Below are 26,799 nucleotides of genomic sequence, written 5' to 3' on the forward strand. Positions count from 1 at the left end.
TAGATGGTAGGATTTAATGAGGTGAATGGGGAGAGTAGAGGATGTTCCACGAGAAGAGAAAGTGCTATAGTGTCAAAACGGTGGTGATGGGAGATTGAAAGATTTTCGGAAAGTGTGTTTAAACTCAATTAGTTGGAATGGCAAATGCGTGCGAAGGAGAGCTATGAGCAGAGCCAGCAGCCTAGGTCTGGGCTCTGCCATGGTGGGCCTTGAATGCCAGAATGAACTGCGTACATTTTATTACGAGCTTTGTAAGGCACCAGTGGAAGGCTTGGGTTATTTTGGGGTATCATAATGAACTCTCTGAGGGAAGACTAAGAATGTAGACTCTGGGGGTCTGAGGAAGTAGACATTGGAGGCATTGTGAACAGTTAAGGTAAATGGTTAGGTAACTTTTAAATACTTTAAAATTTTAAAATATTTTCTCAAAATATTGAATAAAAATGTATCTTGAGCTTTATAGATTTAGGTTTAAACTCTTTAGAGTTTTTAAACAAATGTTTTTTAACTAAAAATAAACATATTCAAAAATTTTTTCCTTACCCTTAAGTTCATTCTTAAATTAATCCTGAGGTATGAAGAACATGTGGGGCTCATTTGTATAGCTGTCAACCAAAATTTTGGTTACTTAGAATTAAGCTTATATGGGGATGCCTGAGTGGCTCAGTGGGTTAAAGCCACTGCCTTCGGCTCAGGTCATGATCCCAGGGTCCTGGGATCGAGTCCCGCATCAGGCTCTCTGCTCAGTGGGGACCCTGCTTCCTCCTCTCTCTCTCTCTCTCTCTGCCTGCCTCTCTGCCTACTTGCGATCTCTGTCTGTTAAATAAATAAATAAAATCTTAAAAAAAAAAAAAAAGAATTAAGCTTATATGTAAATTAAAGAGAATGGAAGAAACTCTTTGGTTTAGGGGAATCTTAGAAGTTCTTGAATTGGTTTGAGTTCAAGGAAGTTTTGTCCAAACCTCTCTCATTTGATATTGTTGAATCTAGGTGTGTTATCAAGTACAAAGATTTTTGAGAACTTCATTATTTTCATCATCTATTTTGCTTTGTTTTTATTTAATTGCATTTTTTATGTTGATTATTTTAGGTAAATTAGAGATGTCTTGACCTTCCATCTCTATATGTTCATGTATCTCTTGAAACACTAGCATTTTCCTATATAGCAGCATCACACTGAATAAAATAGATCAGTCCTATACTTAAAGTAATAACCAGTCCATATTCAGGTTTTTGTTGTTATCCCCAAAATATTTTTTATAACTGGCCTGCCCAAACCAGCGTCTGACTCATGCATGATCCCACTCATGGAATTTGGTTGTTAGGACTTTGTCTTTTTAATTTAGAACCATCTTTTTTACGGCACTGCCATAACTTCCTTTATAACTGGAATTGTTCTTTTACGCACTGTATGTCTAGTACCTGGGAACTTAGGTATAAAGGAGTGAATAGGTTCAAGTACACATGCGTAGGTGATGCTATGCACTTAATTTAGTGTCATGCTGGGGGCCCACATCCGGTTCCACCATTGGTGAAACTGAGACGGGTATCTGGGTTAACGTGGTCATAGAAAAACTTTGCAGTAAGCTTGCAAGGGATATATTGTTATTCTGAAAGTAGTTACTTTACTGTTGGAAAAGCCAGATAAATCCTTATTCTTAATTAATTATTGGTGGTTCTTGGAGTAAAGCCTTGGTTTGCTGGTTGCCTCAAATGGTGACCAAGGAAAAGGTTTTATTTCTAAGTAGTTGCAAAATCTCTACTGCAAAGTTTTTCTCCTTACGAACTTTTAATAGTAAGAAAGTTCTGTTCCAGCAGATGGAGATATTAGTACACAAAAGACAGTGTTTAGTGATTAAAATTTGTTGAACTCTTTTACAAGAAAGGAAATTTTTTCCTTTAAATTGTAAGAGGAGAGTTGCTCAGGAATATGAGAAATAATAATTATTAAATTCATTATTTAGAAGTGTCATGTAAATCAGTTGTGATATTTCTTTAAAGAGCTTTTTTTTTTTTTTGAGAGATCATATGTTAGATGTTGACTATAAAATGTGACTGGATTAGGACATTCTATTAAGTATAGTAATATTCTGAAATACAGTTTCTTTCTTTATAGCATAGTTGTTTGAAGGTTTTTTGTTTGCTTTAGTGCAGGGCTGGGTCAAGTCTGTTGAAAAGTATTCTACTTGTATATTTTCTTTGGAATTCTAAAGTTTTTAACCAGGCAGTTTATTTGTTTACTAATGTAAATCAGGAAAAAAAAAAATCTGTGCCCTAGTTTACTATTACATGTTATATGAAGAGAAAGTTCTTTAGGGGATTTTAGTTTTATTATGGTAATAAAAAATTATCAGCAGTAAAAAGGTAATCTTATCTCATTTTATTATAGTTTATAGCATTCCTTGTCAGCTTTTTTTTTTTAAGGTAAATATTACGTATTTTAAAATATAGCTTGCAGTTGTTGAATAAGAAATACTGCTTATTTAAGTTCCTTCTTAGATATGATTTGGAAGTATGCGTTTTTGTTAATAACACATTTAAATTATATTTTCCAACTTGTTATTCTGAGCTTTTTTTTAATTGCTCTATCAGTTGTAAAATATTTTACTTCCTTAATCAATTGAAATTGAACTCAGACATGTTTATATGTAGAAGACCAGGGAAGAGGATATCAACGGTGATACATTCCTTAATAGAACTGATAATAACTCGCATTTTACTTCTTTCTCCCCAGTGTTCTTTTTTTTTTTTTGTTATTCATAACATAAATTGAATTTATGTAGAGAATTGAAGATGTAAACATTTTCATTTCACCTTTGGCAGTACTGTGTTTTGTGGTCCCTGAGTCCTGGGAAAGGTGGTGTTGAGGGCAGAGAGGTGTCATAGCATATTGTCTTAATGTGAAGTATTGTTTTTCAGGGAAAGTTTTTCCCTGTGGCCAATTTTGTGTATACATTTAAAAAATTGTTTCTCATAATCGTTTTAGAGTATATGAAAAGCATAAATTGTAAAATACGTTGTTGTAAGGAATTAAACACATTCATTTTATTTTAACAAGTATTCTTCATCTTACGGAAAAGAACTAAAATGTATCAATTAAGAAGTAAAAATTACCCATAATTCAGTGCTAATCACTCTTAATACTTTGGCACATTCTCTTTTAGACTTTTTTCCCCGTCTCGATTTATGGATAAAACAGAATTGTGACCCTACTCTAGTGCTGTCTGTGTTTAAGTAAATTACATCAGGAGCATGTTCCCCTGCCATTTCATATTCTTTGACAGTGTGGTTTTATGTTAACAGGTCATTTTACAGAGGTGTATTATAGTTTACTTAACTATTTTATTCGACCTATCACTTTGTTTTCAGTAAGCTTGTGTGATGAAATATCAGATGTTTCAGAACTTGATTACTTACTGTTTAAAAAGCCTTATGTTACTAAATATTGTAATGGCCCTGTGAATACCAGGCTCTTTTATTTTTGTAATGTAGTTAATTAATTGGAAATCAGCATTTTTATACTGCATTCCGTAGAAAATGATTAATATTATGTGACATTTAATTTTTGAGTCATGTCAGAGTTGCATATTTCACTTATTATTTAATGACATTTATTTGAAATTTTTTATTCTAGTCACAAGTAAATTTGAATGCATACTATGTGTGACATACAAGGTATGCAACAAAGCTTCAAATTCATTCCTTACCTTTCAGGTTGTCTGAGGTAGATAGTATAGAAAGAAAGTAATAAGGAAATATAGCCAAGAGAGGTTGAAAGACTGGTGCTAAGATCACGTTAGGCTGGGGAGATTATAGAATGTTTCAGGAAAAGAGGTAAAATTTCAACTTTTACAGGATAGGTAGGATTTTGCAGGATAGGTAGGATTGAAGTGGAGAAGAGGTTAAGGGAGTAGTAGCATTCGTAGCGCAGGGAACACTGTCCTTGAATGTGAGGACATTCTGAGTAGGAGAAAGAAGTAAATTATTCTCTATCTCTTCCATAGAAAGCTTTAACTTCCTGGAAGAAGATTCCATCCTGTTGATAATAGGAGACCCATTTAAGGCTTTTCTTTTTACATCTTAGTTTTTTCCCCTTTTATCTGCCTTCGTACTTCTGTTTAGTTACGGAGTCGTGATAGATTGCTCTGCCTATTGCGTATTTTTAGTCTTTCTGGACTTAACTCCTTACCATCCCCCATTCCAGTATTTTGCCTCTTAACTTCTGTTTTAACTTTATTATTTTAACCTGTGCATGCTTGTTTGGCTTTCTATTTTGTTTTACTAGCACATTTGGATATGCTTGACCTCTTTTTTTTAAGATTTTATTTTATTTATGTAACAGAGAGAGAGTGATCACAAGGAGGCAGAGAGGCAGGCAGCAGAGAGAGGGGGAAGCAGGCTCCCCGAGGAGCAGAGAGCCAGATGTCGGGGCTCAGTCCCAGGACCCTGGGATCCTGACCAGAGCCGAAGGCAGAGGATTAACCCACTGAGCCACCCAGGCGCCCCGACCCGCACTTTATATGATGCCATTCTGTGTGTCTTTTGGTGATTGTGTTGGGTTTAGTTACCTGGAGAATGGGAGTTTACCTGGAATTAGTGAGTGTGTGATTTATAGAACTGGTGAGTCTAAGCTCTGAACTATAAATGAGTTGCTAGTGTGTCTTGTCCTATATGGATGGCATGGCTGGCTTTTTGCCCTTCATCTTTCTCTCCATTTGCTTTTGCTCTAATGGCTTGAAAGTTCCTAACAATCTTATATTGGGTGGGAGAAATTGAAGATCTGCCAGTTTAACTTTGAATTGAGGGAGGCTGTAGGGAAAGTGTTTGCAAAGTGTGTTCCAAGGAATACTGGTCTCCCTGAGATAGTATGAGAATAAAGTAGTCAAGGAAGTGCTGCATGTTCTTTTGTGAATTCAACATGTGGTGACATGTTAAATATCCAGGATGTGCTAAAGGAAGCTAAGTTGGTTTAAATATTTTCTGAAAATTATTTGGTAAAGGAATGCCTTTTTTCTTTCTTTTCTTTTTGGAACTAGTGTCCTGAGGATACATTATGATAAATATTAGAAAGAGGATTTATAAGGACTGCGGATCCTAGGAAGAAGAAGGGTTTAAATAATAGTTGTTTGGGAATCTTAAGTTTTGGATGAGAATATTGTCTCAAGTCAGATCAAAGTACTCTCTGAAAAACATAATTAAATTTCATTTAGTTTGGGATTATTTCAAATTCCATCTAAAAGGAAGCAAGAAAAAGTATCTTTTCTGACTTTATATAATGGCACCAAATGGTTTCAATAGTGAATTTTGTTTAATTGAAAGTATTTGTTATTTAAATAATAATTTAGACTTGCTATTTAAAAAAAAAAGTTTTCTAAATGAAAGAAAATTAACAGAATTCTGACAACTTAAATGTAGAACTTAAAAATACTTTAAAATAGGTAATGCACAGAGAAATAATGTTCATTGTTTTAATGTATGCTTGGTTTAAGTTGGGAACTAGTGAATTGTCAGGTAAAAGGAATTTTGAACAGAAAAATATTTAACTTTGTTAGATTGTTTAATAAATATTGAGATGCAGTGATTTAGTAGTTTGGTAAGATCTGTAAGTTAGTAATTAGATGAGTTTTTTCTGTTTAGATTTTAATCTGAAAGATATTAGCTCTCTTTTTGTTGTTACAGCAATTAGTCATATTATAAAATGAACTTTTGATGACATTTATAATGAGCAGTCTTTAAAGAAGGGTAAGTGCAGGGTGGTTGGTAGAATAATAGCATTTCATCTGGAAGGCCCAACAGATTTTCATTAACATTTTTTTTCTAGTTCAAAGGAAAATCTATAATTCAGAGATTTGAAGTTGGAATGGATCTCAGTGATTACAGTTCCATCTTCTCATTATATATGTAAGTGTAGTTCATTTACAAAGGGTATGAAGTTTTACAGATTAGAAACTGCTCGCTTCAGGAATGGTAGTTGATTTTGCTCTTGTGACAGAAATATGTCTGTAAGTGGTATTATTAGCCAGTCAGAGTACCTTTGGGCCTGATCCCCTCTATGGAGAATGATGTTATGACTGATAATTGGTATACTGACTACCTTCCAAAGTGACTAGTCTTAATTATTTTAAATTTTGTTTCAGTACTTGAAATATCTTCCTAGGGAATTTTTTGTGTGTGTGTGTGAGAGAGAGAGGCAGGGAAAGAGAGAGCATCTTAAGCAGGCTCCATGTTCAGTGCAGAGCTGGACACAGGGCTCAGTCTCACAACCCTGAGATCATGACCTGAGCGGAAATCCAGGAGGCCTATGCTTGTCCAGCTAAGCCACCCAGGTGCTCCTCTACCCAGGGTATTTTTAACTTTTCCTGTAAATATGAATAAAATCAAGCATCTAATGCATACAGTGATACTGTCAATAAACTGATGTTAAAGACAAAAAGGCCCTCCTAGGTTCGTTTTCCAGCCAGTTGACTCTAGGTCTAGATATAATTTAGTGTACATAGCAAAGGAACTTCCACTGTTTGTATTTTTACACAGTATTTTAAAGTCATTAGTTAGAATAAGCTCTCCATTACCCCCCTTGTAGATCTAGGTCATTTGCCCTAGAATAACGGGATAAAAGTCTAAGGTAAGGATAAGGGAAAATGAGAAAGCCACTTAGTGTCTTCTAAATACTCGGTTCAGATTCTCTGTCATGGCTAAGACTTAATATTTAGACTTGTGTTTGGTGATGTCCTATATAGGTTGTTTCATAGGCTAGTGTAAATTTATCTAAATTTTGAAGGGTGATAAGTTTAGGAGAGGTATCTTCAAAAAACATTTATGTTGTTGTTTCATGAATCCTGAATTGAAGAAAAATGAAAAGGGGAAGAGGGTAGAGAATAAGTGGATCCTGTAAGAGAATGACAGTAATTAGGGACGGTAAAAGTAAGATCTGAGTTAGAAAATCCTAAGTTTGTTTTTAGGTTATAGAAAAATGTATTTATTTTCCTGGGTGGTAAAGGACATGAGAGTCTCTTATTTTTTACATTTCACTTTTATTCAAGGACTAACACCTTTGATTTTCTTATTAAAATGTATTAACTGAATGTCATAAGATATGCCACATGGTACTACAGATGTGGGTCAAGTTTTCCAAAATTGGAGTATACAAAATTTTTAGTCACTTTATCAGTGGATGTTTAAAGCATTGGAGCAAGTAGTAATAATTAAAAGGAATTTCAAAGTGAAATCTTTGATTTTGTGAATCAGGAGTCTCTTTGATTGCTAATACAGTTATTTATTGAAGAACAGGTACATATATTCTGACAGTGTAAATCAGAAAAAATGGTATAAATGTGAGCAAAAAAAGGTGTTTGTATCAAATTTTTAGAATGCTACCTATGAAGATATATATATATATATATATATATACATTTTTTCTTCTTTTTTTTTTTTTTTTTAAGATTTTATTCATTCACTTGACAGATCACAAGCAAGCAGAGAGGCAGGCAGAGAGAGAGGGGGAAGCAGGCTCCCTGCTGAGCAGAGAGCCTGATGCGGGGCCCGATCCCAGGACCCCAAGACCATGATCTGAGCCAAAGGGAGAGGCTCAACCCACTGAGCCACCCAGGTGCCCTGAGATACTGTTTTGTACATACGTTTTTATATAACTAAACAGCTGAAATGAAAGCTTCATTAAGTAACATCTATGTTACTAACCTGTGGCATAATCTACTGTTTTCCCATTGTGTCATTTTTTTATTTTAAAGATTTATGTATTTTAGAGAGAGAAAGTGTGTGCGCATGAGTAGGCAGGTGGAGGGTCAGAGGGTGAGAGGGAGAGAAAGAGAATCTCAACCAGACTATTTGCTGAGTAGGGAGCCTGAGGTGGGGCTTGATCTCACAACCCTGAAATCATGACGTGAGCCAAAGTCAAGAGTGGGATGCCTAACCGACTGAGCCCCCCAGGCATCCCTGTTCTATGTCATTGAAAAAGTGTTGGTTGTGACTAATACTACAGAATTAATAGGTTATGACTTGTGTAGTTTTAGCAAAACTGTTTTTGTCTCCTACTATAACTTAGTTTTCAACAGACTTTTTTTTTTTTTTTTAATCTGTCCCTTACCTGGGTGTTGCAGATACAAAAATGAATTAAGGCATGGCCCAGTACTTACGGAGACATGTATGGAGAGAGAAATGAAATAAGAAACTGAAATACAGTGCTTTAACTGCTGTGGAAGAGGCAGACACAGGTTAAGACGAAAGGGATCACATTTTCTAGCAGGTGGATGAAAATTTCTTGGAGGCTCACATATTAAATAACCTGATAATTCCTCTGATGATGGGCTTCATTTAATGTGAAATTTAGTCCCCCCCCCCCCCCGTAAATTCTAAAGTGGTTACTATCAAGTTTACTGAACTATGAGATTTCTGAGTTTTTGGCATAAAAGCCAAATTTGTAAAAGTGAATGTTAATTTTATAGATAATCTTGAAAAAAATCTAAATCTTATAAATGAGTAATACTGTGTTCTTAAATATGTCATGGTGACTAGCTTTAATGACTTTATTTGGGAAATACTATTTCTTTTCTGACTTTATCTCCAAACCTTATATTGTCACTAATTATGAAGGTAAAGTTAGGTAAAAGGGTTTTATAAGTATAAACATTATTTATCTATAGATCTTAAAATTATCTTTGACCATTGGCTGTTTTCTCAGATAATGAAAGTTAAGTTACAAAGCAAATGATGAACTTTTAAAAAAGATGGATACTTAATTACCTAACACTTAAAAATTATTTTGTCATTTTACTGAAATTTGGAAATATTCCCTATGTTGATTCATTCACAATAACAGTGAATATAAAAATTCAAATTGGTTGGATTTTATAGAGGACTGGTCTTTCTATAGAAGTTAGGTTTTGTGAGTTGCAGAATTGTTACAGTTTCTCTTATGAGTGATACAGGCTACTATATCAGGTTGAAGAAGCTAATGTCTGAGTGGACGTGGTGGTTGCCTTAGAATGATTTTGCCGTTAGCAGTGAAAAATGTTTTTCTTAAAGTTCTTGTGCAGCAGGCCATGGAGTAAAGCACATTTTTATAATAAAGGTGATGAATTTAATCGCAAACTGGCAGCCAAATGGAAATTGCAGACCTTGATACTGGGAGAAAATTGCCTATAAAGCACCTCTTGAGGGAACAGGCTTTAAATTTATCCACCCATTTCGACATTGAGGAGAACATAGGAATCAGAGGATATTTTGCTTGGCCTGCTTAGTTCAGATGAATGACACTTGAGCATTCTATTTAAGATCTAAAGATGGTTGTTTTCAAGTTGCTTACGCTTCGTACGTCAGAGCCTTAACCACATACATTTTTGTATTTCATTAAATAGCTAAAACATTGCTGTTTTTTTTTTTTTTATATTTCAGCACATGATATGCCTAATGAGTTGAAATCAGTTTACTAAATTTATGGTGCTATGCTGTGTAATTTATGTTCCTGCCATTTGTGTGATGAACTACAGTCTTAAAGGATGCAGAACACTCTGGGTTTTTAAGTAACATTCAATTGATAGAAGGTCATGTAAACTATCAGTCTTAACTGTTTTATATTTAAACAGTTTATATTACAGTATTTAAACACAGTGGTAGAATTTCTATTATGGGAAATCTGGGCTTTGTCAGTTTTTACTCTAGGTGACTAATGCTTGTCATTTCTAAGAATAATGTAACCCTTGATTCAACATACAGTATTCAGAGTGTTTAATCCTGAATTTTTGGTGTATTGTACCATCCATTTTGGTATACACTTTCCTCCCATGGTACATATATTTGTTAACAGGTATCTCTGTCCAAATTCAGAGAATTATTTGTGATTTTGGAAAGTGAGACTTATTCGAAGGTTGGTAAATATGTAAAATGAAAAATGTTAATGTAAAATATAAAAATAGTATTTCCTAGTATACTAACTGAAATTGTTGGGTTCTAAGGGTAATTGAGGACTACTTTTGGGAGGTTATTAGATTTTACTTGGATACGTAACCTGATTAATAGATTATATAATATACCATGCTATCCAGAAAATTAATAGGAGTATAGCTGTGGTAAGTCTGTGCTCTCTAAATAGAAATGTTTAATTTTGAAGTAAATGTGGGAATTTAATATTCGATGCCTGGAAAATGCAAGAATAGAAGGAAGAAAAAAGTTGTACAGGTTATCTATATTTAGGAAACAGTTTATTGAGGTTGTACATATGAGATTGAAGCTATAAAAACCTTTGAGAAATAGTATTCCTTCTTGTTGAAATAAGTTCCAGTTGTCATTGAAAGTACTTTAAGTTATTTTAAGTGCTAGATTGATTTTGATACAGCCATGTGAGAAGTAAGCCTCCATGTGATGTTGAAGATAAATTAGAATGCTTAGCCATCTCTGACATTTACAAAGTTTAAAGTAAATCAGCACCTCTAGGGGTGCCTGGGTAGCTCAGTTGGTTAAGTGCATGACTCTAGATTTCCACTCAGGTCATGATCCTGGGGTCCTGAGATCAAGCCCTGTGTGGCGCTCTGCACTCAGTGCAGAGTCTGCTTGTCCCTCTGGCTCTGCTCCTCTCCCTGTTCCTGCTCTCTTTCTTCCTCAAATAAATAAATAGATAAAGTCTTAAAATAAATCAGTACCTCTGTTTTCTTATCACTGATACAGTTTGGCTTAAATAGGCTGTGGCAAGTTTAGAATTCAGAGATAGAGCCTAAAGATAAATATTCTTTAAGCTAGGCCTTTGTGAGAGAAATACAGTATAATTGTTTTAACTCTAATATTCCTGATCGGTAAATCAGAATGTGGAAAGCTTTATTTTCAATTTCAGAAAAAATTAAAATTTGTAAATTCAAAATGAAGCTAGAATAAGACATATGGAATATCTATGAGTTGTATACATATTTAAGTTAATATAGCTTAGTAATATATTTAATGTTTTAATGTTACACATGTGTATGAGTATAGCATATATAATTCATATATAATTTTATTGATAGTAGTATGTGTGTCTATACATGTGTATATATATAGTAACTATTTCATTAAAATTACCACTTTTATGTAGCGAGATGGTTTTAATTAGTTGTTTATAAGCTGATACTAAATTCAAATTCAATAGTTACTGGTGGGAGTTTTATGTTTTTAAAAGGGTTTTTTAGTGATATGTTTAATTCACATCCAAATCTACTATTGTGATAAAGGTAGGCACAATTTAGTTCAAGATTGTTTATGTCAGAATTGGAAACACCTGAAGCATCTAAGATAAAATTTTAAGTTTTCCTGAAATGATTTTAGAATCCTGTCTTTTTTTACAGTTACATCACTGAATTAGCTCAAGTAATGGATTGTCACAGAGGAGTGAAATAAGGGGAGTGTTTGCAGTAATACTGTGGTTTCAAGGTGACAGTTTAAGATGTGATCTTTTCATATTGTTTTGTTTTTGTTCAGCTATTTTAAGTTATTAAATTGTAGTTATGCAAATATGTATTTACAGGCCAAACTGTGTCTCTAACTTTTCTTTCCCCAAATTATTTATTTGAGGTTAAAGTAATCTTAAACAAATGGTTAAACCAAAGCAGGTCAGATCCTGATGCAAAGAGCTCTTAACCTTTTTTAAAGTGTGTTCCGTGAAGGTGCTGTAGAGAATATCCGCTTCAGGTATTTAAGAGTCATTTTTAATAAGCTGAATATACTTGTGGTATTTGTATTTGAGTAGTTAGCATGGTTTTCTGGAAAACATGTTTGAGGAGGTGCTTAGTAAAAGTGAGTTGGAAAAATTAAACTGTATCTTTGTTACTTTCTACTTCCACTTTGCCATGTATGATAAATTTACACATGGAGAAGTCATTTGCAGAGTATTTTTTGGTAGGTGCCTTTACTCTGTGTTTTCTGTGCCTCTAGAGTCTGGGAAAAGTTCGGATTTCAGGTAGCAGATAGATATTCATTAAATTAGCAGTTATTGTCTTTCAGACATATCTGTCAATATAACAGCATTTCCAGATATATGATTTTATATCACAATTATTAGTAATGATGATATGAACACACTTAAATTTATGTAGTAGGCACTCTTTATAAATACATATTCATTACCTCATTTAATCTTTACAGCGGTCCTGTGAGATGGAAAGAATTCCATTTTATAGATGAAATGGAGTCAGACTGAGATATTACAATAGTTTTTATAAAGATTGCATTTTCAGCAGTTTCTTTCTTTGTCACAGATTATTATTTACAATTTTGTAGTTGGCTGTTAGGTAATTTTTTTGAAAAATAAAATTTTATCTGACTTTAGAACTGTTATTAGGTTAGTTCTGCACAAAGACCTGGAGACTTGGAGTTTTTTCTTTAGCAGCTGTAGCTACAGCTGTGAGAAAGGTGATGGTCTGTTGATTGTGTTAATAGCTTGCTTTATTTGACATTGTCATTCTTTTTATAAGAGAAAAAACACAATATATTCAGAATGCAGAAAGTATGTTTAAGTTTTTTTCAGAGCTTGTTCCATTTAATACTTACATTCTGAAAGTGGGTTCACTTTTTCTTAAATCTTGATACACTGATACGCCTTTTACTGCAGGTTACTACTAATGCCCCCTGGCACCTGGAATTGGCTTGGTTTTGAAAAACTTCATGGCCTTTTCTACTTCCTCACTTAAAAAAAAAAGGTGTGCTGGGGAGTGCTAATGTACATCTTACTTTTCTGTTGCCTGTGAAATTCTCCAACAAAAGATGATACATATATCTTGCTGTACTTATTCTTTCTAGAAGTGTTCAGTTTTAAACCACAATTAGGGAGGAACTAATTTTTAGTGAATGAATTTTATTCATTTTCCAGTGCGATGGGTTTTGTGGAGTGCTGTTTGAAATAGGTTGCTTTGAGATGTTGGTTTATATCAGTAATTTTCCACTTGCTCCTACTGAGGCAGGCCTTGGTAAAGATAGAACCTTGGTTTCTTAGAAATTCTGTTCATTACGATCTTTCCACGAAAAAATTTGTATTGGTTTTAAGAAACAAATACCTAATTTGCGTAGTAACTTCCACCTCTTAAACCTTAGCGTGACTACTCTAAAATACGCAACTGTTCATTGACCTTTGCCTTTGAGAAGTTTTTGAGTAAATGAAAAAGTACCATGGGTGAGAAAAACAGAAGTATTTGCCTGAATAATTACAGTCATTACTAAAAATAGCAATCCACTACAGAGATGGATTAGAAGTCAGAAAACTGAGGTTTGGAAAAAATCCTTGAGGGGGACAGAAGCGTATGTTTTAAGCATTTTTTCATTTATCAGCACCATAAACATAAATGTATATCATTAGAGTGATAAATAGACATCATTTTTTTTCTGATTTTATTCTCCTTTCCTTCTTAATAATTAAAGTGATTGTTTATACACCTAGAATCCAGTTTTCCCTAGCATGATCTCTTCTACTGTAGAATCAAAAGAAACCATAGAACCATAGAACTCTGGCTTACTCTTAAAAATATTTACTTGTCTAGTGTTCAGGTCCAAGTATTTATGTCCCAGGACGCTTAGCCTCATTGTCAGTCACTTCTAACCTTCTAATCTATTTACATAGAAACGAGTTCTTACTACCAGAAGAATTGTGGTGGCAGAAATCACTTTGCTTACCAGGGTCAGCCTAGCACCAAACACAGTGCCTGATACCATAGAAAAATAGGATATATTTGGTGAATAATTGCAGTTTGAGTATCTGCCAGAGACTCTACAAATGCATTCTAGTTGAAAGAACTTTTTCTATGAAATTCAGAAATTTAGGTCTAGAGTTATCTTCGATGGTCCTTATAGATGATAGAGTAAATGTAGACCATGTGGTTGAAGTATGTACAGCTAATCCCTTCAGAGCTTAAATGAGACTATCATTCTAGTTTTAATTTGGATTATACTGTTCTTTCTTCATTACTGTATGTATCTCTCTGCTTTTCCCTCTTTTTTTATCTGTATCTCCCATTTCTACATTCTTACCTTTTTCCCTCTTTTCTGTGTGGCTTTTACTGTATTCTGACACTGCTTTCCCCATTATTTTTACTAAATAAGCTTTGAACAGACTGTAAACTTTGCTGATCATAAATATTAGAGGTTATTAAAAAAAATTTCAAGGGGAATGAATCACTTATAACCCCTTTGGTGCAGTCTTGATAAGGGGCAGTCTTTTCCTTACGGGTTAGGGTTTTTTAAAGCTAAGCCCATTCATTTAGATGCTTGTGTGTTTTATCTTGTCATTTGATTTAAAACACACCAGAGTAATTTAACACTGATATAATGAACATATGTTATTAACTAAGTGTTTTAGATTTTCACAAATCCTGAATAAATACAGCAAGCCCTTTTGAGAAGAGGAGTACATTTCTGTTACTTTAAAGGGAAGTCGTTTAAAGGGTAAGTCGTGAAGCTAGTAACTTACTGATGCGTGAGTGAAGTTTCAAGCATGTTTTTGTAGCTTTGTATGTTTTTGTACTAATTGTCCTGCCAATATTGTTCAAAAGGTGTTTTTCCCCCCAGGATACAGATCCTTGGTCATATAGCAAAAGACAAAAAGCAAAGCTGTCTGTCCTTCCGGAGTTTACATTCTTGTAGGAGACAGGCAATAAGCAATAATATGTTCTAGGATATATTAGACAGTATAGGTTCTGAGGGTACACTGAGCCGGTTAAAGGAGATAGAAGTGTTTTGGATGGATTGAAGCAGGTTGTGGTTTTAAATAGGGAGATCTGGGTGGGCCTCTTTGAAAAATTGATGTTAGAACAATGATTTAAAGGGGTTAATAGAGTGAACCATACTGCTCCCTGGGAAATAGCTTTCCAAGAGGAGGGAAGAGTCCGTGCAAAACAGTGAGGCCAGGACCTGCAGTTCCTTGTGTGGCTGTAGCTGTAGCTATGAATGAGGCTTGGAGGTTGAAGGGGGTGGTGGTCAACTGGTTAGGAGAGTAGGTCTGAAAGGTAAGGGGGGTGGGTAAAGGGGAGCTGCTGTGAGGACCTGGGCTTTTACACTAATTGAGATGGAAGGTCCTTAGAGCACTGGTGAAATGTGGTCTGGGTAGTCTCTCAGGAGTCAGTGAGGTCTGTCTATTTTCATAATAGCAAGTTTTTTTTGACTTTTTTACTCTTATTCTCACTTGAGTGTATAGTGGAGTGTTTCAGAGGCTCTATGCTATGTGATACTGCAACAGATTGAAATCCGAAAAAGATTGGAGGGAAAAAATGAGAATTCCATTGTGTCTATTAAGAAAGACATTTAAACAATTTGCAAAAATAGAATAGTGTTTCTCCTCACTATTTTGTTTTGTTGGATAAAATGTTTTTTGTCAAAATGTAATGGGGTTTACTATTACGTTAAAGTAAATCACCAATAATTGAGATACTTTTCAGTTTTGATTTGTAGTATGGTTAAATATTAACAAGTGTAACTCTCACAACAAAACTTTTTGTAACTATGCATGGAGTCCTGAGACCAAAAGATAATGACAGCAACTCCATTAGAGAAGTTTGAGCAAAGGAGTGACATGTCACTTGGACTTTAACAGGCTAACTCTGGAAAATAGAGACTAGGCTGACAGGGACAGTGATGGAAATGGGGTAGACCAGTTAGGTAATTTCACTGGTTTAGGTGAGAAATGATTGTGGCTGGAACTAGGGTGGTGGTGGGTTGGGGGGAAGGTCAGTGGGATTCTGGGTATATTTTAAAAAGATGAGTAAATAATATTTGTTGGTAGATTGGCTGTGATGTGTGAGAGAATGGACTTGCCAGTTTTTGAGATCAGGAGGAGCACATTTGGGGACAGATAGGAGTTTGGTTTTAAGTGTGTCGAGGTGACATGTTTAGAAGACAGTTGGATACAGGCATTTGGGAGTTCAGGAATGTCTTTGACCAGGATTTTTCTTGTATTATTTTGGTAATATTTTTATATGATAACATTTAGTTTCCGTTCTAATAAATTAAGCTTTTATGGTCTCAGAAGAGTGCTGTATTCTGCATTTTATAAACGCGTATTAAAATTGCATTCTAAGAGTATTTTTATAAGATAGTAAAATGTATACTTTTAAGAGGCAGTAAAAAGGTAGTAAATTTAGCCAGTAGCATAGGCAACATTAGATTTTCTGAATCTAGTTCTTTGTAAAGTAAACCAACTTTTGTTTCATTAAAGGGGATCATATTAAAATACCATGTTAAAATAATGTTTTCAGTATCAATTATGTTGACAACTGAAGGTATTGTGTATGTTGCTCTTGTTACAAAGTTGGAAATTTTTAAATTCAATCTCAATGCTTGCTATAAAGGATCTTTGGAATATCATATATAGTAGATTGTTTATTACAGCTTAATAAAACTCCTTTGCTTTTTTAGTATGAGGGATTTCTCATGTACCTGGGCTGCTGTAACAAATGCGAATGTCATTGGACATTGATTTTCTTCAGTTTATGGAATTAAGATGATGTTCAGATACACAAGGGATGTGTGATTACTGATCTTCAGTTCCATTGAGCTTAGGAGGAATTTGGAATATAATTGAAAAGGATAATTAAAAATCAGATAAATTGTTAGGTAGGAAAAGCAACCTATCTCCACCTCTCCCCCTACACAGACATAATTCCTTCAAAATTTTTGGGAGTTCTGTTTTATTTTCACTCATTTACCAGATTTCTTTTAAAGCCCTAAGTAATTTAGAGCTTGAGGAGGATAAGATGCATAGGGCGGACCTCTCCTTACCTCCCACAAAAATAAATAGTAAAGCCGGTTATATGACGATTTGGTGCTTTACCAAGGATATTATTTAAAATAAATCCTGTTGTCCATTAGTTTAGGATATTTTGAAATGTAAATTCTGAAAAGAGTAGGTTTGATTATCTGTGGTTTTTGATTGGTTGTTGAGTTTATGCAGCCCTTTCCTATGGGGTATTGAGGGCACAAAATGAGGTTCTCAGAGGAAACAGGAAGGTGCCCAGACTCCTGATCAATAGTACTGATCCGGTCTAACCTGATTTTACAGAGGAGGAAACTGAGACCCACCCAGAGGGTTAAATTCAAAGCCACACAGCTAGATCCTGCAGGGGGTCAGAAATAAAATTTAGGTTGCATAAATTGAAGGCCAGTGCTTTTTTCCCCCTTACTACTTGTGGTTATTAAGAAAGGTTCTGTGCTTATGGAAAGATCATTGTTTATGGATTGTAGTCTTAAGGTTCTTAAGGCTAGTTTAAAGTATATTGGTTTTTTTAAGCAGTAACTGTTAAAATCTGAAAGATTATTTTGAATTAAAGAGATTATTCTTAATGACTTTGAGATCCTCAGTTTTATTGGTAAGCAGGCATTTTATTTTTTCAAACACTAGAGAAGTAAGACATTTGCATGGCTTTCATTCTCTCCCTCAACTGTCCCCCCTCAATGAGGATAAATAACTCTGAGGCCAAAGCAAAAACTTCATTTTGCAGCAAATTTAGACTTTTACAAAAATAGAATTACAGCACAGAGGTTAATGGTAAGAACTCATATAACCATAGTACAATTAGGGGAACTGGGGAATTAACATAGATACCATATTATTAGCTAATTTATAGCTCTTACTCAGACTTCACCAGTTTCCTCTTCACATCCATTTCTGGTACAGGGTCCGATCCATAATCCCACACAGTATTTCATAGTGATGTCCCTGCAGTATCCTCCAGTCTGTGACAGTGTCACATACTTTCATGATGCTTTTCTTGATATTTTTGAAGATAACTGGTCATTTAGTTTGTAGAATATTATTCAATTTTAGTTTGAATACTATTCAAATTTAGTTTGATGTTTTCTCGTGATTAGATTGAGGTTGTGCATATTTGGCAAGAAAACAACAAAATTACCATTTGGCCTTTCTCAGTTTGTCATGCTAGTATATATCTTATTGGTGATAGTATTAGATCACCTGGTTCAGGTGGACTATGCCAGGTTTCTCCACTGGATGGTTAATTGCTTTTTTCCTTCATAATTAGTAAATGACTTACGGGGAGATACTCTGAACAGATAACCCTGGTTCTCATTTTTTTTTTTTTTTAAACAAATTTTAGCAGCACCCATTGAGTAGTTCTTAACTGCGATACTTAACTACTGTGGTGGTTTTCTAACGGTGATTTTCTATATCCATCTTTCCTTCCATGTTAACTGGGAATTCTGCAAGGAAGATCTGCCACTTCTCTTTCTTGTATTTCTTTATTCAATTATTTATGTCATTGTGGTCTCATGGATATTAATCTGTTACTATTGTTATCAGTAAAATCTTCTAAGGCAAGCATTTATTTTTAAGAAGTTAATGTATTGAGATACTTACACATTTCAAAGGCATGTAAAAGTATGTGGTAAAATCTACCCATGTATGTTGGGCACCCATTTTCCATTGTTAGGAATTTGTTTCTGTTCTTTTAGAATTATTAAAAGGGTTGGGAAAAGAGTTATTAATAACAATAGCTAGATTCTCAAGTATTAACTTTTTACCTGGATCCCAGTAAATGTCTGCTGGTTTATTGTTGCATCTTCTCCAGCTCTGCATTAATGGTGTTTCTTAACTAGGTTTCTTAACCTTCAGATTTAAATTTTAATGCAGTGACTATTCTATAGAGATAAGGATTGGTTTCCCCTGTGTATTTTTAAAAAACTAAATGACCAGAAGGCAGTATTTTTCTTTTCTTTCCTTTTTTCTTTTTTTAAGATTTTATTTATTTATTTGACAGATCACAAATAGGCAGAGAGGCAGACAGAGAGAGAGGAAGGGAAGCAGGCTCCCTGCTGAGCAGAGAGCCCGACGACGGGCTTGATCCTAGGAGTCTGGGATCACGAACCGAGCTGAAAGCAGAGGCATCAACCCACTGAGCCACCCAGGCACCCCAAGGCAATATTTTTCTTAAAAAATCGTTGACGTATAACATATAAAACTAACCATGTTTAAAATGACTTCCAAACCAAATTCAGTTTAAATGAGAAAGGATGCCTATTCCAATTAAATTATTGGTTTTTATTCACTTAAAAAAAGCTTTTCCCCATTCATTTCTGTTCTTTGTAATGGCCTATTTTGCCTTCTTTGTATGCCGGCAACATGCATTTATTCATTCAGGATTGTCACTTTTCCAGGCACTTAGGCCTAGAGGTCACCCACTGAAGCTGTGTTCTGTTAGCATGAAAAGAGGAGGACTGCAGTCTTTTTTGCAGTCACTAGTAAAACAGTGGACTGAACTTGTTAGAACACGTCTGGCAATAAACTAAAAATTGGTTTGTTCCATTTTCCTATTTTCCATTCTCTAATTACCGTCTCCTAAAGTAGTTTTAAGGGTTTCTTGTTCCAGAAAGTCTTTAATGAAACTCTAAATAAAAAGCTGTTTATTCTTGCTGTGACACTGGACCAATTCTTAAATTTCTGAGCCCTATTTTTTTTTCCTTTATTTGTTTCTTTCATAAAGTGGGTATTCTGTCTACTTCACATTATGGTGAGAATCATGTAATAATTCATATATAAAGTATTTTAGCATGGTGGAAGGTGCTCATTTAAAAAAAATAGGTCTTTGTAGTTTATTTTTATAGTTGGGAGTCAGTGACTTAATCCTTTAATTATAATCCAATATTATATACAACATTTTGACTTAAAGTACTTCCTAACATCCTAATGAAAATATCTTTACTATTTTACGGAAGTAAAAAAAAAAATTCTTACGTGAATCTAATGTGAAAGCCAAAAATAGTCCCTGTAAATCCATTTTCCAGAGGTGATTACTGTTAATAGTTATATCCTTTTTTTTGACTTCTGTGTGTCTGTCCATGATATATTCCATGATATAAAACTGCTGCTGAGAGCAGTTATGGAATTAGGATGGACATTTTTTTTTTTAAGATTTTATTTATTTATTTGACAGAGAGAGAGATCACAAGTAGGCAGAGAGGAAGGCAGAGAGAGAGAGGGTGAAGCAGGCTCCCTGCTGAGCAGGGAGCCCGATGTGGGGCTCGATCCCAGGTCCCTGAGATCATGACCCGAGTTGAAGGTAGAGGCTTAACCCACAGAGCCACCCAGGTGCCCCAGGATGGACATTTTTTAATACCTTTGCTGTTTCATGTTTTTTGGTAAAATTTATCCACAACTTTACACAATTGTTAAGTTAAATTGCCAGAGCAATCCAAGGGAAAGCTATGATGTTAAATCTAATTTTGTAGTTTTTCTTTTTTTGCTTATGGTTGTGAGTTCAGTACCCCAAGTCAGGTCCCATTAGAGAATTATTGATGGCTTGATTTTTTTGGGGTGGGGGGGCAGTTTCTGAGCAATTTCCTCCAAGTTAAATCGGGTTTATTTGATTATTCAAGTAAGCTAAACACATTTATTAAATGTGTAGTCTTTATTAACCTGTGTTTTATTTTCTTTCTGTACCTTGTGGGTGTGGCTTTTTAAAGTAAGTACAGTGAAGTTATATTATTTTTGCTCTGCTCAAACTATCTTAAAAACTTGCCCTGTGTTTAGTAAAAGCTGAATTAGAGGTTACTTTTTATAGGAGATCTTTGTTCCCTAAAGTACATAACAGCCACCACCTAAACTGGTGTTTGGTTATAAATAGACTGCTAATATTATTGTTTTAAGATTTAGTAAGTTTTTTTTTTTTTTTTAAGATTTTATTTATTTATTTGACAGACAGAGATCACAAGCAGGCAGAGAGGCAGGCAGAGAGAGAGAGGGAAGCAGGCTTCTTGCTGAGCAGAGAGCCCGATGTGGGACTCGATCCCAGGACCCTGAGATCATGACCTGAGCCGAAGGCAGCGGCTTAACCCACTGAGCCACCCAGGCGCCCAAGATTTAGTAAGTTTCTTATAGATAGAGTGTAGGGATTTGTTAATTAACACCTAAAATAAATAAAATCTTCCTTTGCTTTTTATGTTCCTGTGCCAGATTAATGTCTAGCAAATAGTGAGGAAATAATAGAGCCTATTTAAATTTCAGTTGAAATGATGAAAGCTGTCATTTTAACTTCACTTATAAAACTTTTACTATGTACATCAAAACATATTTTTATAAGGAAGTAGCTCTTATTTCACTGAATAAATTAATGGAAAGCATTAATTTTAAAAATGAGGCAGTAATGGTCAAATGATGGTGTAACATTCTCATTTCTTTCTGTATTTTAGGTCCAGCTGTATTATAATGATAAGATAATTTTTTGCTTGATTTTAAATGTAAGGCTCAAAGAAAAAGCAAATAGATGCCCAAATAAAATGATAGCAGCAGACCAGTTGAATGATTGGAATTAGCTACCACAACACTGGGTATAAAATGTGTTTTATGTGAAAATGTTTTCAGTGTTTTAAAAAATTGTCTTTTCATTTGTAGTTAAAATCCTGAAAATAATTTAATGCATTTTATTTTTATATTATTTGCATATCATTAATAGGTTTTTTATGTACTCTTGAGCCAGTAAATATTTTTCAAATTTCCTTTCCTAATTTTTATTTTCTTGGTTTAATTTTGTTGAAAAAATTCTAAAACCAGTCAGTAAAATAGAGTTATATTCTAGTCTTTATCCAGTCTTCCAGCATTGTAGTATGGAATTTATACATAGCCATTATGTATCTGTCTTGGGAAATAACTACTTAATTTTATAGATTTCTCAGCCTTTATTTTTCTGTTCTCTAATAATTCTTCATGTTATCCTTATTTCTGATATTACTTTCCCACAGAGAGGTTGATATGTTAGTTAATCCAGTAATTCAAAAATTTTAAAAATGTGCAAAATTTTAAGGTGGCAGAGGATGGGATGCACAAATAGTGATTCAGATATAATAAAAGAGTCATGAGGGTAAAGTGCCAAAGGCAAAAATGAGCTGAGCCTTATGAAATATTAAGAATGATTTTAAAGCAAAGGTTTTAGTTTTTTGGTGAATTAGGTAAATTAGGGAAAAAGGTGATGTAATATTAACAGGTCACATAGAACAGAACTGTGCAGTGACTATTTTTCTTCTTAGGAGCAGAATTCACTGACTGTTGATTGAGTTTTAAAAAGGGAAAAATGGGGGCACCTGGCTGGCTCAGTGGGTTAAAGCCTCTGCCAGGGTCATGATCTCAGGGTCCTGGGATCCATCGGGCCGCATGGGGCTCTCTGCTCAGTGGGGAGCTTGCTTCGCCCTCTCTCTCTGCCTGCCTCTCTGCCTACTTGTGATCTCTGTCAAATAAATAAAATCTTAAAAAAAATAAAATAAAATAAAAAGGGAAAAGTCAGGATTGTTAAACAGAGAAATGTAAGGAGACACTAAGTAGTATGACAGAAACAAGTTTTCAGTCTTAAACAAAAGTAGTTTTCAGGATATGGGAATTAGGGGGGGAAAAAAAGTCATTATCAAATATCAGTTTTAGAGAACATGAAAAATTAGAGGACCCTGAGTGCTGGAAAGGTGAATACTCCCAAAAGCTGAAAGGTTTGTATTCTGAAGTTGATGATGCAACCCGTGGAATCCAAAACAGACTATTTCCTGTTTAAACTAGCAGAACCAGAGTGGGGTTTGGGTCCTAGTGTGGCTTGAGATTTCATCAGGTTGTTGACAAGGTATGCCTGTATTTCAGTATGCAAGCTGCAGAAATGTGTGCACTGTGAAAGTGCAGTTCGTTGGATCCTTGAACCAGAAGAGTCATCCCTAAAGGATGTCATCTGATAGATTCACAGTCGGAAGGGATTTGTCTAGTAGAAAACAACCAGGAAAAAATACTCGGTGTCTAAACAAACAGTTGTGGAAGTATGGAATGGTGAAAGCTTGGCTTAGCACCACCATTTGAGTCACATGATAGGTTCATCAAAGGAAGAAAGGTGTTCTTAAGCACACTGTGGACTTGGAGTGTTTGGGATTGGACATAAGCAGCCTATCTGCATTCTTCTCATTTGTCAGGGAAGGATTTTCCATTTTAAAGGGCATAGATAAATGGGAGTGTGTCTAAATGAGTGAGAAGGTATAAATTATTATTATATAGCTCAGAGAAGAGGGTACTTAGATATAGAACTTCTAAGTATTTTTGTCATAGGAACAAGGCATTGGATCTGTTTAATGACCTTTGGAGTGTTGAATGGGGGGAAGTGGGAGAATTTTTAGGAATGATTTTGATTCAGTAAAATTTGTAAACTTTAATAACTTCAGATATGTCTAAAACAAGTTGTCCTGATAGTGAGGATTTCTGGGATTATTGTAGTGGGAATTTTTATGCTAGGTGATTAAACAAATGCTTCTGAATTTCCAGTGCTCTGAGCCACAGTTGTAGGTTGACGAGGGTATTGTGGAGATGAGATGTTTGAGCATTATCATGCAGTGTTTGATACAACAAAAGTTAATAAAATTGACTCTTGAACAACACAGGGCAGTGGGGCACTGACTCCCCTCATGGTCAGAAATCCATGGATAACTTTTGATTCCCCAAAACCTTAACTATTAATAGTCTACTGTGGACTAGAAGCCTTACCAATAATATAAACAGTCGATTAACTCATATTTTGTATGCCATATATATTATATACTGTATTACAATAAAAGTTAGCTGGAGAAAAAATATTAATAAGAAAATCTTAAGGAAGAGAAAATATGTTGACAGTACTGTATTGAAAAAAAAAATCTGGATATAAGTGGACCTGTGTAGTACAGACTGTGTTATTCAAGGGTGTGCAGTATAAAATATATTAATTATGAAGCACTTCCATGTTTCAAAAATGAACACTTGTAAATCTACCACTTACACAGGAACTAAAGCACTACCCATACCCATGACATGTTTCTGTAATATTTTGGCCGTGGTTAGATATACTCAATGGTATAACTAACAAAAACCTTTGATTGCCAGGACGTACTGCAAGCATGGCAGACAAAACTTTGTAAAATACGGGGTTAGGGGAGAAAATAATAAATGGGGTTCTTGCATACTAAGGTTGGAGAACAATGGATTTAGTTGAGTCATTCAGTAAGCAACCTCTAATTATAGGAGGTAAAGGTGCAGAGAGTTTAAGAGATCTAAAATCACACGAACAGTAACTTTTTTTTTTAAGATTTATTTTTTAGGTAATCTTTATACCCATTGTGGGGCTTGGAGATCAAGAGTTGCACGTTCTGTCATCACCTGAGCCTGCTAGGCTCCCCAGAACTTGTTTTGACTTGAGTATTGGGAATAACATAGCAACAAGTGCTAGTGGTTTCCTGGTTAGAAAGGTGCTGTTGATAAAGGTAGTTCTCAGCTGGCTAGACCCCCACAATGGTAAGATATTTGAGAACTAGGACTTGGTTATCTTTTCATTCCTGTCAGTACAGAGTTGCTTATGATTTGTATTATTAAATTGAGTGATCTCTCTGAGACTAAAAGAAACATGGTAGAAGGACCTTTTATCTTAAGAAAACTAGAATTTGTAATTATATTGTTTGTACCTTTGCTTCACAGTTTCTTTCTCAGAGTTTATGTATATCACATATGAGACTAACTTTTGGAAAGCTTGAAACCATGACTTAATTCAACGTTAATGCCTTAGAACCTAGCTCATTTACCCTCCCATCTGTCCAGTGCACCGATTATTAACAGAGGGCCCACTGTGTTGCAGGTACTGTTCTAGGAGGTGGAGCTATAGTGGGTAGCAGAATCTCAGAACTTTCAGTTAATAATAAGAGAATCACACAAATATTTATAGAAATGAAATTTAAATGGTAAATATTATCTTCTATTTTATCATCTAAGTGGATATGTGAAGGTCATGGATTATTGTGGTATTTATGTATTTTTTAATTTAGTCTTCTGAATTTTCTAAGTCTCTTGGTTTTTCTAAGTTTGATAAAATTGTTTACCTGGAAATATGCTGGTGGAGCCTGTTTATATAGTATGTTTGCATCTATATTTATAAGCAAATTTTATCTATAGTTTTCCTTTTTGCTATTGTCAGGATTTTTATGTCGGCATTACTAACATCCTAACAACACTTAGTTTCGGAAGAGGAAATTTAAATGTAATAATATCAAAAGTGCTTTTATATAGAGACCTGGACTAAAAGATATATGCATAATTTTAATTAAATTTCTCTAATGTCCTTTGGTTAATTATTTACTGTAATTATGTAATTATATAAACATTTATTTTTAAATTATTTGGTGGTTCAAAACTTGATTGGAGAATTGCTGTTGCATGTTAATATAAAATAAACACTACTTTGATACTGGACATGTTTAGGAAACATTTTGTTATGAAACTAAGTAGTATTAAAAAGAACTTAAGGAATGAAGTCTTAACCTTTATAATGTAGGTAAATCCAAGGGACCGTCTTTTGATTTTTTAAAAAATTTTATTTGCTATTCAGAGGTGCACATTTGGTAAGCTTTGACAAGCAAATTGTTACTTAAGAGATAAGATGTGTTATAAAATGAATATTGCCCTTATTGAAGCAGAAAATGTATTGTGATACAGTATTTTCACTGATTAAGGCTATCTAACTGGGTAACCTTCGATCATGACTTTCTGTTGTATTGGGTTTTATTTAGCAAAGTGATATAAGTAACTAGTTAAGAAAATTAAAGTGTGCATTTATATTTCAAAGTTCCATAATAGCAGTAGATTGAAATTCCATGTTTGGAAGGCAGTCAGAATACATTATAAAAATAAAAGGCATTTTACTTTTAAATACTAATGGACACAAGCCTCTTTCCCAAGAAGGTAATCTCTAGCATGGAGAGAGAGATAGAGGCATCCAGCTAATTTAGTAATGACAACCCTTATTACACAGTATGTTCTAATGGGCAGAGGACTATCTTCTAACGCAGTGTGGAAGCTTAATAAAGAATTCTTGAAATAATCGATTTCTTTGTGCAAGTCTTGATTCATTGGGTTTCTTATATTTTTTCTTATAAGAAGTATATTTATATACCTGGGAATTGTCCTAATAATTTTTTAAAAGCTCATTGGCTTTAGATTCTTGGTTTTCTTCTTATATCTCATACATTAACCTGATGTACTTTGATCTCTGTAAACCATCTTTTCCTTGAAACTTCTCTGATCACCAGTGGCTTAGTGGTCAAATCCAAGGTACCCTCTTTTGCTCTTTACTTTACCATACTTCTGTGGTTTTTGACCCTGTTGATTACCCTGTTCTTCGTTGTGTCATTCTTCAGCTTCTTTGACACCTCTCCTTCCTACTTCTGCTGTCCACCTTCATTTCTTCGTGGTTTGGATCTTCTCTGCTTTATTCCTTAAATGTTGCTTTTTCTACGATTCATTCAGTCTGCCTTTCTCCTTTTCTCTCTAAGACATCCTTTCTCTTCCTGTAGCTTTGACTAACATATTTGTGTATCAAACTCAGACTTCTGCTGAACTTAAAATCTCTCTTATCTATTGGGCACCTGTTTGGATATTCCAAAGATACCTAAAATAACTAAGGAAGTAATCTAGTTCAAAATCCCATTCAGACGGATTAGTTCTGAAGTGTAAAAGAGCCTTTGTCATTAGTTTTGTCTAATAGCGTTCTTATTTGATTAAAGTTCTTGTTTGGAATGACTGGCTTCATTCAAGCACGGAGAAATAAACGAAATAACAGGTATATTAAAATAGAGGATAAGAGCGTGGGCTCTTTAGTTAATTTAAATAAAATATAGGGGCACCTGGGTGGTGCAGTCAGTTAAATGTCCGACCCTTGGTTTCAGGTCAGGTTGTGATCTCAGGGTTTTGAGATTGAACCCCTAGTTGGGCTCCACCCTGAGGGTGGAGGCTGCTTGGGACTTTCTCTCCTTCTGCCAGCCCCAACCCCCAGTGCGCTCATTCTC

The 26,799-nt window shown here is 34.6% G+C and overlaps 1 protein-coding gene across 7 annotated transcripts in view; it reads left to right on the forward strand.

The window, feature by feature from the left end:
- Window positions 1–26,799, forward strand: part of QKI (QKI, KH domain containing RNA binding) — a 159,242-nt gene that overhangs the window by 10,185 nt on the left and 122,258 nt on the right. The window lies entirely within an intron of this gene.

The sequence above is a fragment of the Lutra lutra genome, chromosome 6 (genome assembly GCF_902655055.1).
Source record: "Lutra lutra chromosome 6, mLutLut1.2, whole genome shotgun sequence".
In the NCBI taxonomy this organism is placed as follows: domain Eukaryota; kingdom Metazoa; phylum Chordata; class Mammalia; order Carnivora; family Mustelidae; genus Lutra; species Lutra lutra.